The sequence below is a fragment of the Melanaphis sacchari genome, unplaced genomic scaffold, assembly GCF_002803265.2.
Source record: "Melanaphis sacchari strain LSU unplaced genomic scaffold, SCAv2.0 Contig36_pilon_pilon, whole genome shotgun sequence".
NCBI classification, from domain to species: Eukaryota; Metazoa; Arthropoda; class Insecta; order Hemiptera; family Aphididae; genus Melanaphis; species Melanaphis sacchari.
This window is the reverse complement of record NW_020271232.1, coordinates 4,118,308-4,137,476: the sequence shown is the minus strand read 5'-3', so window position 1 is coordinate 4,137,476 and position 19,169 is coordinate 4,118,308. Positions and strand designations below refer to the sequence as shown.

The 19,169-nt window shown below is 25.9% G+C and overlaps 1 protein-coding gene across 3 annotated transcripts in view; it reads right to left on the bottom strand.

The window, feature by feature from the left end:
* The window catches only part of LOC112596987, a 174,647-nt gene that overhangs the window by 126,434 nt on the left and 29,044 nt on the right, over positions 1-19,169 (bottom strand). For 2 of the 3 annotated variants that reach the window (XM_025342878.1, XM_025342879.1), the window contains exon 2: positions 13,164-13,257. The gene's annotated coding sequence lies outside the window, so the exon portion shown is untranslated. Of the gene's footprint in view, positions 1-1,298; positions 1,341-13,163; positions 13,258-19,169 lie in introns of those variants that run through there. The other variant, XM_025342880.1, reaches the window with a different exon arrangement.

The window sequence follows — 19,169 nt, the reverse complement described above, 5'->3', positions numbered from 1 at the left end:
ATTTATTATTATTATGTCAACATTTAAATTTAGCGTATGACATATGCTATTCAATCTGATCAAAATAAAAATATGTTAAATATTATTGTTCAAACAGTTATTCTATATGCGCGTCAAAATAACCTTATGCAACAGTGAAAATTATGAACCTCTTTTTTTAGACAGTTATAAACGTACTAATAATGATTGGATATTTGTCATGAAATAATAGATGAAATAGCTAAAAAGGTAACTAAAGAACCTGCTTTGTTATGGAATATCACAACATATTCAGACATTTCAGACAAAAAACATCTAATAAACCTAAATTTATATCAATTATGTCAGAAATAATGGAGCTTATTGAACTACAACAAACTTAGAGAAATAAAATCAACCACCCTTCCTTGAGAACTCGACGAATCGCTCCCACGTATAGACTGCAAATAATTACAAATACACTAAGACACACCGACGATACATTGGGCGTGCTAATTAGCTAAGGTTCATATTTTTTGAATAATTATTTAAAATTCAATTAATAAATATGTATTTAAAAAAATATATATTATAATTTGTACCAGTATATTCTAACATACGAGTAGTTCAAAATTTAGTCATGGTAATTTTAAAAAGGTGCCTACTACCAACTTTAATAAGCATTCGGTATAATTAATATGAATATTTACTTGGCCAATGTTATAATGGTTATAATATGATGTCGTAGTGGCTAAAGTGGTACCTAATTAATAATTAGTAATTTCAAAGGGCGTGTATAGTTACAGTCTGAGAAGTTCTTACATTCCGCTACACTTTATGTTTACAGTAGCACATATTTATTCAAAAAATATGGCGTTTGCTTATTCGTCAAATACTATATGACGTATACTTAATAGTTAATAATATTTGTGTTTATATAGAAACAATAATTAATTTGTAAAAAATGTTATTAAAATTTCTGCTAAGTGAACTAGGTTATTGAAAAATTAAATTAAATATTTCTTTCTCAAGCTAAATTAACTTTCAAGTGTGAAACTAGATAGGTTGAACCACACAAAAAAAAATACATACTAAGATAATCAGAAATATAACGTAAACCTGTTGTTTCAATATTAGATGAACTACAACAATTATATATGTAGAGACAAACTCAAAATGTTTACAATTTTATAATTACCTACATAAAAACATGTAAAACTAGCACAATTATGTGATCTACATAATTTAATACTAATAATTAAGCACGATGTTATAATGATCAATACTACAAACATAACAGTCGTAATACCTTGAAATCCACAAATTTTTAAGCTACTTACAATCACTAAAATTCAAATCATCAATGAAGGAACACTGTAATTATCTGTACATCCTTCCATGTGATAAATCTAAGTAAAATATAGTAAATATTCAATACATGTTGTGAATATATATTTAATAATACAATTTATATAATTGTTTATTTTTATTTATTAAGTTAGAGTTAAAAAAGAGGCTAAAAAACCACTATGGTTGAAGCCATTATAACAAATATGTATACAAAAAAAGTGTAATTCAAGTATAAGTATTAAAACTAACAAGACTTTTTTCTACTATTTTTATACTATGTAAAATATTACAGTTAATAAAATATGATTTAATTGAATAAGTAAAATGTATTAAAATGGTTTTAAGTGAAGTGATAGAAATGTGAAAAAAATGATGTACATTTTCTAAAAATATTTAATAAATCAGAAATATTATTTATAACCACTAACGTCGAAGAAAATAAGAAAATTCTAAGAATATCCATCAAAAAACTGATTTAATATGAATAATAAAACGATGATTTTATTACTCAATAAAAGATTTTCAAAACACAAAACAATGTTATTATCTTTGTATTTATTAATACCAACAATGTGTGTAAAATCTCCATCATTATAAAAAATAAAAATACAATATAATATAACAAATACTCAATTTTTTTAAATTTTATATTATCTTCAGAAGAATAAACCTTCAGATTACGCATTCATAAATATTGATCATTCAAATAAAATAATACGGGATAATAAATTAAATTATTGTAATCCTGAACCTTTTTCAAGTATTTATTTATTATTTAAAGTACTAGCAAATAGCTATATTCTAGGTTTTTATAACAATTCCCAAATTAACTTATTAACATTAAAACATCAACGTCTCAAGGCATTTTAACGATAATCTATACAGGAAAAGACAGATAAATGCCTTTCACCTCCTAAAAAATATACAAATATTGATTTATCTTGTGTATATTTTTTAAACGGTGATGAAAATGACCAATGTTAGTTCCTGGCTTTTACAATTATTTTGAACATAGTTTTGGAAATTACGCAACAACTACTACCATAGGAATTAGCATACAATTATTTATAAAATACTTTTTAAATTTGTAAAATAACACTTAAGTATATTTTAATTGTTAACGCTTTTCTTTTCTCAACAATTTGTTAATATTGCTTATTAAAACTCTTTTAAATTGAATGTGATTACTTATTAATTATTATAGATATTAAAGTTATTGAAACAAGTTGTCAGTTGGTTCATTACAGACTGTTATGAATACAATATAATATTACTTTTATATAACGTAAACACTTTATAATTATAATATTTTATTAAATCAGTTCTAATTAATTTTTGTTTGTTATTTAAAGTTCATTCATAATCCTTACTTTATACAATTCTTTATTTTTGATTATCATATTAAATTATAATCAAATAAGTACATTTGAATTAAAATGTATTATTACATAATACGATTATAAACAGCTAATAATAAGAGATTTCTATCGCTAAAATTATTGTTTCAATAAATAGTAACTGTTAAATCTTAATTTTTAATTAACAAGTAACAAATTATGTTTTGTAGAATTGTGATAATATTTTGAAATGAGGAAATTATTTAAACATATTTTTGATTATTATACCATACAGAATTTTCTTCTAGTGGAGTCATAATATAGAATACAACTATTACTTTAGTTTTAACTCAAGTAGACTATATAATGAATTTATTATTGTCTTGTGATAAAATAATACATGATAACTATAAACATTTGCACGTTTTTCAATATTTATAACTGCTGCAATGTATACAATTATGCATTATCAAACACATTTTAAATTATAATGCTATTACAAATCTTTTAAATCTATGAAATAATATCCAATAAAAACTACAAGATTTATTTATTTCATTTCTGTCCTTGATTTGATTTTACTACAACCACAATCATTTGTAAGATGAATAGACTATAATATATTATAATATTTTATAATAATATAAATGTGCACAGTTGTACTGAAGAATGTATGAAACATAAAATATTCAATTTAACCGATGAAAATGAAAATAATAAAAACGAACAACCGCTCTATAGCTATTATGCAACGAAGACCCGTGCCCGCCTCCACATCATTATTGTCACAGTCAAAATATCATAATATTTAACATCACTAAATTATTATTATTATTTGCACGACGAGAACGCAACGCTTATACTTTATAGCAGTGTGTCGTTTACCAGCGACTTCTACTACTATAATATATACTACCCATACCCTTCCTTTGAACGCGTTCAATCATTCTCTTCCATTTGTTTTTGTTTTTTCCCTATTGTACCACCACCACCCGCCACTACGTTCCTATGCCCCTTCACCCACCACTGCCAAAACCACCCACCCGTTACCCTTATACATTCCCATCGTGCAATGCCCGTGCCAACGCCGCGCCGCGGCCGGAGCGAAGATTACTCGACCCTTGTCAAGCGGCGCGGACCGTTTAATGTTATTGGTATACACGCCGGAAGTTTTATTGTTGTACTCAAACGTAGAGTTTTTGCCCTTTCCGGTTTGATTTACTACACGTATATCGCCTGCGCCGGATAATTGTATGGATCGTACATACGTTTTTATAAATGTACATATATTATCGCATGCCCACGACGGCGGCGATAATATTGTTTGTCGCACGCGATCAGTTTGGAGAGGAAAACGGTAAAAGGAAAAAAAACTAACGAATCGACGTTTTTATCTGCAGCTCGTGAAAAAACGACACTTGCGGACATATACCCGCGTGTCCGTCCGTCCTCACGACGTGTATATTGTTGTAATTATATGACACCGCCGCTGCAGCTATATATATTATAATATGATAGATGACTATAACACAATACAGAGGTTTTGCGTTGTTGTTAACGGCAAATGTTAACCGAGAAAACAATATTATAGTATATTATGTAATTTATATGTTCAGTTGCGGCGGCGCGGCGATTGGGCGGTAATGAAAAATGTGTCCCCGTGGTTAATAGCTATCACGGGACCAGCAATAATAATAATAATATTACAGCTCCGGAGAGCTTATATGGATACCATATACTACACTACGTATATGTTATATTACTGTTGAAATACACCCGAAAACAAAATGTCTGCATATTAACTACGTTTAGACTGTGTAATATTATGCGTACATTGTATATGCTGCAGGTGCGTGTCCGTTGGCCGCTTTCGACTGGATAGGTAGGACGGCGTAGTTGTATGCACGGTATTATTATTGTAATGTAATGTGTGCTATAGCGTTGATATTATTATTACTAGGTTTTAAAAAAAATTTTAAAAATTCATCATTCGATAATGGTGTGGTAAATTTGTTGTTTAAAGTTTGATGATTTAAACGTGTGCCAAACCACTTGATTTATTTTAATCGCCGACACCGATATTTGTAGTATAGAATGTAAGTAAACAATTTCGATAAATCGTTTTTTTTTATTATTTACAATTGCAAAAGGAATCGCTTACCAGAATTAAATACCTATTTGTTTATCATTTTTCGATAAAAAATTTATAGAACACATTCAATCGTTTTTAGACGAATCTTAAGCTAATTCTTTCGCTTACAAGTTGCACAACTTATTTTGTTGATGAAAAATTTAAATCTAATTATAATTTTGTGATTTTTAAATTTTTAAATTTTTAATAACATAAGCTTTCATTCATAACTTATTCATTATTATATGATATTATGAAATTATAGGTAATGAATAATATTAATTTTTCATGTTTATTAGTACAGTGAAACCTCCCTTAACAAACATCTCTAAATAGCGAACATTTTTATGGCTAGATTTTTATAATTTTTTTCATAATTATTATTTAAATATATTTTATAGTAATTTACTATATATATTTTTCATTTTTACACATTATTATATTATTACAGTTTATTTTATCCGTTGTAGGAAATAGCCGTCTCATTTTGAAACTGGTTTTGTTTTAAATAATATTACATATAAGTAAATTCATACATACAAATAATATTATATATATATAATATATATACATAGTTTTATCATTTTTTGATATATTTTAATATTGTATATTTTTTATTTACCTTTCTATCCACTATAAATAGTGAATACAATTTTGACTACCGAATATGTTCGATATTTAGAGGTATCACAGTACAAGGTAAATACATATATATTTAAATAATATATTATATCATACAATGAATGAAAAAAATATAAATCAAGCCGAAATGTTTCGACTTTGATCTAATATTCCAAGCTTAAATAATCAATTATGTACCTACCTATAATATATGATTATAATTATTTTTTCATATTAATATTTTGTAAAGAATTTATAATAGTTGACAAAATAAAATTATAAACACCTGTTGTAAGTATGAAATTGGTTAAAATAATAAGAATCAAATGTTGTCCTTAAAAATTAAATAATTAACACTATTGTGATAATATGTGGACTTTATGTAATACGCACTTAATAAATAATAATAGCACCTGTTGCAAATAAATAATAAGAATGAAAATTATCCGATAAAATACAAAAAATAATGAACAGCTCTCAATTTATTTGAAACGTAAATAAGTTCTTACAAATTATAATAATATTGTAAATAATAATAATAATTGAATATTATAATAATAGAGACTCGTCAGCTTTAATTGTTAGACGCTGGGACTACTAGATCGGTTCAACCCACGATTGACACTACCGTGCTGAGAACCATAATAATAATCTTAAATAATAAAAAACAAGTGATCTCTTGCACATGTGACCAGTAGTCACAAGTTTCCACAAAAAAATTAAAACACAGCATGACGAGGATTGCCGTTATCGCTTGTGCCGATGCATACGATCTCGATACAGTTTATCATCTCGAATTGGGAAACAAACATTAACCCAACTGGGAATTAAGGTATCTAAACAATAATCAAAAGACAGTAGATGTATAATAAATCACAATAGTACACTAATAAATTTACAACACAAATATTCAAATACAAATATCCAAAACCACGATTTAGTCCATTAAGTTGTTGATTTAAAAAGAAAGTCTTAAACGAACTCCTCACCTGAGTTCAATAACGTAATGGTGGTAATAATTTACAGGAACATAGGACCAAGATATTCACACACAACACTAAAACAAAAACACTAAACAATTTCTGGTGACATTGATAAAATTACTTGCTCATTCTCTCGGTCACAAATTCACAACAATAATGATTATAAATAAACCTCTAAATAATAGTAAGTTTAAAGTTTAATTTAGTATTTAACACAAAACACGTATATATAAGCGCAATAGATTTAAAAGGAAATTGACGTAACATTTACAATTTAACTCTAATTTATTTAAAATAATTCAATAACTTGTAAAACATTATAATAAAATATAACGATAAGTGATTAATTTTGATTTTGTATGATTTTTATCATACATTGTATAACGTATTCCTGTATATATATATTTCTAATATTTTACTTTGAGGACAAATTTAATAATAAAAAACTAACTGAAAAATAATATCAAAATCCTCATCACTTGTTCAATTAACATATTATATCCGTGTGTATTTGTTTTCTTTTCCCTACCCTGAATAGCTTCCCTCTAATCTTTTCTGTCCAGCGTCCTTAAGTTTTTATTTACTCCATCGAACCATCGTTTCTTTGGTCTTTCTTTGTTTCTTTGGATGTATAGTGTGTATAAAGTTAAGTAATATATCTGCTAATAATTTTAGAACTTAAACGAAGAAAATATAAAAATAACCGTTCATTTCACATAAAATTTTATGTTGTGTAATTGTGTAACACAATATTATAAATAGTACTTTTTATAAACACTCAGAGACAAAAAAATTAAAGATAAAATTGTAAAAATAAAATATATTTTATAATATTACTAAGCTCTTATTTCATTTTACACATCTCGGCAAAGCACAGTATTGTATTATTATTATGAATTCGAAAGAAATGATAAATCATCGTATTCGAAAAACGATTCAGAATGAAGCTCAATTTACTATAGTGTTTATTTCGTTTTTCAAGTATTAAGTGCTTTTCAAAATGAATTGAGAAACAAATTTTTGAAATGCATGATATATAGACTATGGAATGTATATAGGCAAGTTTAACCTGTATTATTATTTAAAGTCTTAATACTTAAAATTTAAAATTCTTTCAAATAAAATTTAAACAAATATATCATTAAGATAAAGTATATTTTTGAAAATCTAAATTTATTTAGGATTTTAGTTTATTTTAAATGCAATCAATTAGATATGTACGTATAATATAATATGACTAACTTATTTAAGTTCAATAATGTTTTATTGTGTAGTTGAAATTTAACTAAAATTGTTTTGGTAACTAATGCTGTACAAGTAGTACATAGATACAAATAGTGTTTGATAGGTATTGTAATGTATCATCAGTAGATATATATACGGTACGAATAAAGTATATACAACTATAATAAAGTATAAATAGAAACTTAAATATTTAAATAAATAAGGCAAGTACATATTATAGTCATTTTAATTACAAAAATTAAGTACTCACCTATTCCCAATATGAAATGATAGGCAACACTAATAATTTTAAATATTATTTTGAAAAAATACATATTTTTATAATATTTAAACAAATATTGAAATAAAAATAAAAACATAAAAACCAATTAAGTTTAAAACTACTAACTCCCTCAAAAGTCTAAACCCATTAATTTTTTTCTCGCAATATGTCCATTATCACTCAATTAACATAGCAAAATGACTATATCAATAAATATCTCAAGTCAAAGATAATACACAAACTACAATAATGTTATCTGTTTATTTTAATGTTATAAAATGTAAATAGGCACTTCGTGTTACTTTATGTACTCTATAAAAAATGTAAATATTTGAATTAAACTAAAGCAGTTGAGTGTTCAGTTTTTTTGAAAGAGAGTTATACATTTTTGACTATTCTCAGATTATGTTTTTATAAAATTATATATATATTTGTATTTACATGTATATGCTAGTAAATTTTTATATGGTATCAATTATCGAGTGAAAGAGGATTTTGTATATATTGTGTATGTATTATTATTTATTTATTAATAACATCTCGGCGGAAATCACCCAGTGATAGATATTACCATTACTTTATCATTATTTTAAATGACTAAAATAAACCGAAATGGGATATGTCCCCACCTTCATGAGCACGTCTCTAAATTAAGGTTTATTAATTTTACAGACAGTAGCTACTTATGTAAATATTAATTTAACATCTCCATGTAAAATATAGACAATTATAAACGTTTCTCTGACGGTTTTTACGGTTTCAATTATACTTTACAAAACAGATAAATTGAGATGTAACGTAACAACTTTTAAGTTTGGACGAAACACATAACAATATTTTCTTTATGAACAGAAACACTATCTCATTGTACTATTGTGCATTATCTAAAAATATTGCAATACAGTAAACAATAAAAATGCAATGAAATTCGAATTGTTTAAGTTCAGTGTTTAAATATACATTCTATATTGGGATCAACGATGATCATTTCGGAAAAAAGTATTTTCACTTACAAACAACTTTGGATATTGAACCTGAACGATTCTGTTAAATGTTCAGCCGAACGGAAAATGTACGACAACGAAAAAGGTCGCCCTAGGACGTAGCCGTTTAGCCGTTTAGCCGTATCACCATATAGCACGAATTCCTGCAAATATTTTATCTGTACAAGCAAACACTGTTGGATGTATTGACCAGTGCCCGTGATATTATTACTGTGAAGCTATTCTGTACTAGTCTCGTACCCATATAATATGTTAAGCTGTGCAACAACATAATAACTAATGACAAGTGTACCGCAGTAGTCAGTAATAATAATCGAATACTTTATGTGATGGCCTGACACCAAATTGGATACTATTATAGAGGTCACTCGACGCAGATAATAATCACCGGTAAATCTATAATACTCGAAATTCGGTATAAACTACAGACAATATGAGAAATAAAATTATATAAAAATATTTTTTTTTTTTTTTGTTAAATTTATTAAATCATAACAATATTGATGTGTGTACAAAACAAAACAAAAACCATAAGGCCGAATACCTATACTTTTTATAAATAATATATTATTATTGATGTAATAATACAGTTTTATAGAGAACCTGTAAGTAGTCATATTTTTATCATGATAATTTATTATACCGAATACAATTAGTATAATAATATACAGCTAAGCGGTTTTTAAATTGACTACAGTCCAAATAAGTTTAATATGCACAAAAGCAAAAGTTTACATTTATCTTGTTCAAAATATTTTTTCATATTAATTAATTTTGTCTACATTATAATTTTATAATAAATATATAATACATATTGTTTTTGATCGTAATTTGTAATAAAAATAATTGATTTATCAAATCACATATTTTTAAATACTTTAAATTTTATTGTTATTACTATTTGTGAAAACAATTAATAAATACATATATCAATATTTAAATTATTGATAAAACTATATAAAAGGATACTTAATGTACTTTTATAAATCAATAAATAATAATTGAATTGTACTAAATTTGTACATATAGGAAAATAACAAAAATAAGATTAAATACATCATTTGTTTTTTTTAAGTTAGTGTTACATTAATAATTAAAGAAATTCAAATAGCTGTCGACTATATCCATAGAATAAAACCATGATACATTGAAACTTGAAAAATACTAGGCGGAGTAAAAATTATTTTTGAATTATTTTATTTAATTACAACTAAAAACATGCTAATCTTATACTACTCTTTTTTCTTGTTATAAAAACTTTTATTTTATTTGTTAATGTATAAATTAATAAAAAATACCAATAATACCTTTAATTTATTCATACACGTACCTATATATAATTTTATTTCTATAAAATAAATAATAATTTCAAAAAAAATTATATTGGTCCAATTTAAATATATATATATATAATATATATTATTTTATTTTGTGCGAGTTACAACACTTATTGGTTATTAATGATTGAATTGTGAATTTTAGTTGTTCCATTGCCTTAGCCAATATAATGGTTTAAAATCACACGTTTGGTATTACTTGACAGTTATTACGTAAAAACACATAAAAGTAAATTTACGGGCACACAATATAAATGTTCAAATAAAAATCAATTCCATTCCAAACTAAAATTTACTGTAAAAAACCTATTTTTTTTTTATACCAGACATACTAAACTATAGCTACGTAATATGCTATTTTTATAAAATACGAGTATCATAGACTTAATTGAAAAATCGTGTTTACAACAATATTTAGCGTCAAATATAAAAATTATAAATTACTGCATAAAATGTAATACTAAAGGAAAAAAAATAAATGTAAAAGCTTACACTGTAGTAAAAAATGAATATTGAACATAACATATGCCTACAAATTATAAATTTAAAGTTAGAATAAAATATATAATAATATAACCACTGAGTTCCATATATATATTCATTTATACTAATTTTATTATACTAAAATAGAAAAATACATTATTATTAAACATTTATATGTGAAATCCTCATATGAAATTAACGAAATATAAGTTGTGTGTAAACTATATAACATAAATTTGAACTATTTGAAGGTTTTATATAAATGAAGGCATTTCTGTTTTAACTAAAAATCTGTGTTCACACACAAATGTATATTAATTTAAATTAGGTATGATTGAAATGAAACGTATAATGCAGTCAGAAATTTTTTTTTCAAATATCGTCATTTGTACAACAAAAATACGAACTCTTAAAATTTTCGATTCCACACATTCATTTTATTTATTCACAAATTACGATTTACGGGTAATATTTATGGCCTTTCCGCCCAACGCAGATAATGGCATTTTAAGTTCAACAAATTTCTCGTGTATTATGTATTAAACTAAAAATATAATATACATAGCATATCTGGTAGGTGCGAGACGCTTGCCGGAGAAACGAATATAATAATAGTATTGTATAGTATAGCGTGGCTACGACACTGACTTAACGGCCATAAACTGCAGCCGCATTTGTTGTATGCGTGGAAAGGAAATCAATATAATTTTAGGGGTCGTCGACTAATTCGTCCCCTGCATACCTGGGAAACTTTTTGTGTATCATAGAAGGGTTGCTCTATATATAATAATAATGAGGAAAAATATTAAATGTTTTTTTAAAAATAGAAAACAATAAACCTTAGTTCACGCATTGTATTAATCCTATACAGGACACATTATTATTATTTTACGTACTTTCTATAATTATAGAAATGCGAATATACGTAAAACACACGTAGGTTAACGCATGTACAAACTTTATCAGCCTGAAAATTTGATATGGTTATAATTTCATACCGACTGGCGACTACATATAATAAATTTGAAAAGTCAAGGCGTACAACTGTAGTATTCCTATATAGTATTGCTATTGCCATATACCTTTGTACATAATACAGAATGTACCTATATGGCTGTGTATAGTTATTCTATCATCGAATATGCAGGGTAAAATAAAACGAATACTACAAGAAAATTGAATTGAGTAGATATACAAGACGCATATATAACTGCTAAGTAGATTTAAATTTTTGCGTTGCATTTTTATTATAATAATATATATGTTGAGTTTAAAATTTCAAATAATTCAATGCTTGAAAATTATTAATATATTGTACTGCTACTGTTTATGCAGATGTGATACATTTGCGTCATGAGTTTGAACGCAATACGTGCAATAAATTATCACATTAATATAACCGATGTCGTTCAAAAAAAATCCATATTGGTTTTGTTTAAACTCCATCACTCGCTCGCGTTACTTAAAAACTGTTTTCAGTTTTTCGTTAGTTTTTCCTTGTACGCACCATTGCATCAAATGTTAATGCTACTTATTTATTTATTAATTATTTATAACGCTACAAAGTTTACTGCTATAGCTTGTAGATAAGATTTACAGTCGATAAAATCGCGATGAAACTTTTGAAGCTTTTTCACTAACCGGGAGTGTTTATGGAAAACGAAAAAAAAAATCACCATTATAAAACCGGAACATTATTTCTCGCTTCGATCGAATTCTAAAATTACACACACAAAGGTGACACGTATATAGGAAAGAAAAAACCCATGGCGCCTCCGTCGGCGGGGTTAAATCGAGTTATGCGGTGAGATATGCCGATACACTGCACAATCGCCAAGCGAAACAGTGGGCGGGCAACGGTTTGACGCACGGAGGAATGAGACCAAAAACAAGCACAGACATAAATTATTATTATTATGTGAATGCGTATATACATACACGCGATGAGTTGTTTGTTTTGGGTTTGCGCATTTTAAATACGGTTGGGATATCTCTAATAGCGTGCCCGTATTGACATAGTAATATTATTAACACCGCAACGTAGGCTTATTAAAAGCGTGTACGAACACAGGACGTATTAAAAATATCATTGCAAGGATCATCGAAGGACACTCTAAACAGTCTATACGACTCTAATACAGGACGGGCCGACCGCACAGTAATACAGTATCACCGACGCTGTTTGTATATGGACCAACGATTATTTTTTAAACATAATGTATAAGAAATGTCACTCCTAACACCATACGTTGTGCAGCGTGTTCATTGATATTATTTTAATACGTAGACTCTGTGAACCGTTTAAAAACTGTGCTGCCGCCGTCCGGAACTCTTATCGTCGAGATTGCTGATAATATTGATAACATTAATGAGAACTATTGGTTCGCAAAGTCATAGGCCATAGCCTATAAGCAGTATATATTAATGTATAAACAATTTATTTTGTACTTACGATTTAAAAAGACCGTATTACGGTACTCAAACGTTCTGTCACATCGCATTCAACAGACTGTACATACACAAACTATAATGATCGCTCTTCGAATCTGTAATCAATCAATAATATTTTTGATTTATTTTGAGAACAGGCACTATATTTTTTCGTGACACACATAATATATAAACATATTGAATTACCGTGTGTGTGTGTGTGTGTGTGTGTGTGTGTGTGTGTGTATGTGTGTGTATGCTAACGTCTCATCGTCATTGTCGTCGTCGACAATAAACCTAATTTCTGACGACGGCAAAATATATATTCATTATTCATGGGATAAAGAGAGATATTGGACAAACATGAATAAATTACAAATTTATGCAGAGTGAAAATTGCTGAGCCCTGCCGCCAACGGGGCGACGACTATGTAAACTGTGTATAGATGTGTGTGTATGTGCACGGCTACACAGAGTATAATATTATCGTACTCTCTCGCTAGCACCGCGTTATTGTATACTTTTGATCTCTTATGGGCCGCATCGACCTACTGTTCACAGGCGACGCGGCGCCCCGTATGCGCCTCGACGTCATATCCAATTATTATATCAGTCCACTTTAGATAGACTACACGTTGAAACCCCGACCGAGAGTATTATCCGCAACAATATCAAAAAAAAATATGTGGGAGTGTGTGTAATTTACGCACGACACGCGAATTTTACAATATAATAATATATTACAATATGTATAATAAGTACTAATAACAATAATTTTATCAAATCTAAATTTTGCGAATTATAACTAAAAATATATATTTGTGTATCTACTTAACTCAAAAAACTAAGCCTGCCCGATATCAGTAATAAATAAAAAAGAGAGAGAAAATTGCTCTGCTTTCCTATATAGTCGTATAATTTGAGTGAACCTAAGTAATGTATTTGTATTAGATTTAAAAGTAATAAATAGTGATAGATGAGTTATCATCGAGAATACGAAGAAATAATAAAACTTAAATATCGCATTTTAACCGTTTTTCCGTAATATTTCGATGAATTTTCTTTGCAAATTTATCAAAAATTAAAAAATTACCAATTGACAATTACTTGATACAATTTGTTAGGTACTAGAAAATCGATACAAGCGTAGCATGATTGGATTAAGTTTTCTCGTTAAAAAGTTGTGCAAATAAAAAAAAAAACAATTAAAATAATTAAATCATTGTAAAAATTGATATCTTTCTCACTCTGCTCAAAAAATAAACTACAATAAATTATATTATTAACGTGCACAAACAGTAAGCTTTCGTGTTTATATATTATTTTAATAAAAGCTTTTAATTTATTTTAGTGGTCTATAAAATATATTTATTAATATTTTAAGCAAATACTAATTATAGAATATATCGCTTTATCAATACATATTAATAACTACAATTTATAATTAAAGTAACCACAAAAATGTGAAAATATTTACCTACTATCTACCCTTGCTACTTTATATAAGTAATTAATTATATAAAATAATGAATGATTTAAATTTCTTCAGAAATCAAACACTAAATAACTTGGAAAAAATAAAATAGTTTTTTTTATTTAAATTAATTATTAATTTTACGTTTTATGTGAATTTATTTATCAAGCATATGATTTCATCTAAAGCTATATACAACTGTTTTGTATCATATTATAGTTTAGATAGGTAGGTATGTAATAATTCATCATCTTCATAAAAATATAAAATAACAAGACATTCACTCAACATTTACAACACAACTCTCCAATTTTCAAAGCTTATTTTTACAACAAAATAATAACATTAATTATTTTTGAATTACTTTAGGAGTAATTCATTTTTTTTTGTTAAAAACTAAAATTTAGGAATTTCTTTGAACAAAATATTTATCTAATAAATATAATGTAATATTGGTCACTATAATTAGTTTAATTAATATAATATAATATTAAACATTTTACCATAAATATTTATGGAAATAATTAATGTAGCCGAAATCTTACATAAAAGTTTATAACATATAGCAATTTAAGTTAGGAAAATAATTAAATTCAGTTAAAATATTTATTATTATAATTGTGTTTTAATTGATAATATAACCACAAATTTTAATGAAAGAAAAAAAATCATTTTTTTCAATTTTTACAAAACTTTACAAAGAACCTAAACAATAATGTGATCATAATTTAATGATGAATTAGTTACTCAAAAATGTGTTTACGGAGATTAAAATAAATAGTTATAAATTAAATAAAATTTACTTAAGTAAAATACAACCTACTTATGAAATATGAAAATTTTACTAATAAATATAGCCGTATATGATAATTATAATACTTGAAATGTTATCTATTACAGAAATCAGCATTTTTAACGAAATTATACGTAGAGTAATGCAAGATTTATGTTATACGTTTTAAAGTTATTTCTTTTCAAAAATTAACTATATTCATTTTTTTTTTAAATTTATCCATTTTGGATGTCGAACACTCAAACTAACATTTATGATAGTTATTTTTTTATTTCAGTTATAAATATATTTATTTTAACGATTTTGTATTAAATATCATTTACTAATTTTACCACTTTAAACCGTTTAAATTTGTTTTTTCTCCAAATACTGCAGTTTAACAATAATTATTACTATATAGTCAAGCAAAAACATCCACTAGAAATTAAAATTCATGTTATGGTTAGTGAACATTTTCCATATATAAAGGTACCTATATTATTTAAAATAAAAAGTTTTAAACTAAATACATACTACATTTTAAAATATGTTTTGATAAATTAATAATAAAATCGTTTAACGATTTTATGTTATGATTTAAAATAAATAATTATGCACTTTCATTTTTAGTTAGTTTTTAGTATTCCCTCGTCAAACTGACAAAATAGTGTATAACATAGCCTATAATTTATTTTTTTGTAATTTATAACTTTTAGGTTATTATTTAAACAACGATGAATTAATTTGTATGTCAAATAATTTTCATTTGTGATTTTGAGTTATAATAATTTATTTAATCCTGATACATTATATTGACAACATGAAACATTGTCTTACAAATCTAAAATACATTCAGTTCCAATAATATTCAAACTTTATAATTCAATGTGTTTGATATTAACTCTCGAAACTTCTATTTTTATAAATTAGAGTTATAAAAAAAAAAAAAAATACGCAAACAACAAACTTATTTTGTTTTCCATTTCATTGCATTTATATTTTACACACTCACTTATCTTTCACCGTAAGCCTTATCAGTTTATGCCATTTAGTTTTGCACAGATTCCTGGCCAGTCACCATTAATCAAACAAGACGTCATCCACACCTCCAAACTGAAATTTTCCTTCGTATAAGCAGCTATAAAAAAATAACTTTTTTTTTTTTGCTGATCTTTGCGGTTTAATGTGCTTAACGTTTTTTAATGTGTACACAGTACGTGTTTACTGCGAAAAAAAAATTACACGATTTTTCGAAGTTTTATGTTTGAGCTTAAAGAGGGTGTGCCTTTCAGACTGTTTTGGGGGACATGTTCCAAAACAAGGTCTGTAAGTGATTGGACAGTCGTAGAGCAGAAAGATGGAGAAAAGAAGAAAAATGTTAATGTTTTTTTATGCTAAATGGTCCAAGAGAAGGCATGATGACTGCAAACTACGATTTAAAATAGTACTATCTTATAAACTATCTTTAATTGTGCTGCAAGCACACACAATGACCATCTCCAGAGTGTGTGTGTTGTGTATACATTATAATAAGCAGCTCTAAAACATTACAACACCACACATATTTTTTTCAGATAACGATAATATATTCACTATTCTTAAATAATGAATAAATTTTAGTGTTAGTAGTAACGTTAAATCATTAGTTTAAAATCTATAACGTGTAAAACAGGTCCTCGTGGTCTCGACCCAAAAACCAAAATGAAGGTTTTGGTTTCTACTCATAGATACTTTTTTCATAATAAATGGTGGAAAAATCTGGACCAAAACCAAAAGGATAGTTTTAGTCCACCCGTATAAAAGACGAAAATACAACTTAAAAATATAATATACGATATAATTATAAAGCAATTTATGTAACAGTAATAGATGATGTGATACAAATAATATGCCTTTTAAACTATAATACCTACAATATAATTCTGTTATATAGTATGTGATATACCGTTTTGTTTAATTATTTCGTGATTTGTGTAAAATACTATAAAGTAAATGAATAATTTATTATTATTATTAAAACATGAGGGAAATACATGTTAATTGTATAGTTGAAATAAATTTTAAAGTAATTATTTAATTTCACATTTTAATTTATTAAAATAATATTTTTAATAATTTTAAGTTTTATTGTTTCTATCATTCGTAGTTAATATTGACTTTAAAAATTTTTTAGAATTCGCAATTTTTATGATACAAAAAACATTGGTTAGAACTAAAAGGTCATAATCATAAATAATATCGGTAGTTTATCATATTAAACCAATATTATACAAATTTAACTTAATTACCTACTGTATTTCTAAAATATTGAAATTTTAGTTTTTACCTTTATTACATAATATTTAAACATTATAATTTAGGAGGATAGCTTAATATCATTGACCTAATAAGGAATGTATACACAGTCATGTAAATGAGTTTAATAAAATTATGATAATATAACCATTGACAATGAGCCGTTGCTTTATTATTTATTTGACTGTATTTCAAAATTGTGTCATTTATCATTTTTGAATGTAATAATTATGTTATTGAGCTTACAATATATAAAATCTTTATAAACCTTCGTTTATAAATAAAAAATATTGTGATAAAAGCAGATAATACTTAAACGTTTTATTTAATTCCTCAAAATATAAGATAATTTTATTTTTTTATTTTTTGTTAGCTAATAAAACAAAAATAATATACTTAATACTTATATGTTATACCTGAATGAAAAACTATATTAAAATCATCACACAATTTATAAGTTTCATAATTTAATAAACAACAATAAGTCAATATTGTCAAAAAAATGCATGAAAACTATTGATTTACAGCTTTAAATGGATTCGAGCTACTATATTATTTATATATATCTATTCGTTATTTTATTCAATACACACACATACGCATACATACGGAATACATATATACAAAAACAAGCTACACAATATTTTAAAACCATATGAAACATGAAAAAATACTATAACCAAGGAAGTTTGCCAAATAACAACTTAACTACTCGTTTTTCTTGACCCCTTTCAAAGAATAGCAAATACATCTTTCTTTTAACGCACCAAATTTTTCTACACAAAATGTTTTTCTTCGAGCAACATTTAAAAATGAATCGGCTTGTTCGAATTAATATTTTTATAAATAATTTACAATTATCAATAAATAAAAATTCACATTTTATTTTTATTGTATATTCTATAACATAATTAGTTTAATTTACATTAAAATAAAAGATTTTAATTTCTCCGGTTGATACAATGCTAAATTTTTTTTTTATTATATCTAGATATCCATAACGGCAGATTCTTACGTAACTTAATTTTATTCCATTATTATTGATTATTTTTGTACTACTGTTTTATTTATATATTAAAGCTTTAGTTATTAAAATTCTATTGCATAAATTGTAATCATTATAAAATGTTCTTCAAGTACACATAAAAAAAATATTTTTAAATGTTATATATAACTTATAACATGTAATCGATAACAAATATAATAGTATTAACTGGGAAACTGGCTATCCCAGCTGCTTAAAATTACCAAACATACATAGTAATGTTTCTATAACTGTATTCTAATACTTCACTGAAACGTATTATTATTATTTTTTTTCGTTAAATCGTGTTCAAAACAAGTGTTTCAGTGCCATACATATTTAATGTATCTACACTCTGTGACGGTTTAATACTGAGTATTAACATTTAATTATTGTAATTAAACATATGAGATTAGTTAAACTGGTAAGGCAAAACATTATTTGTTTGAGTTTTTCTACTTTT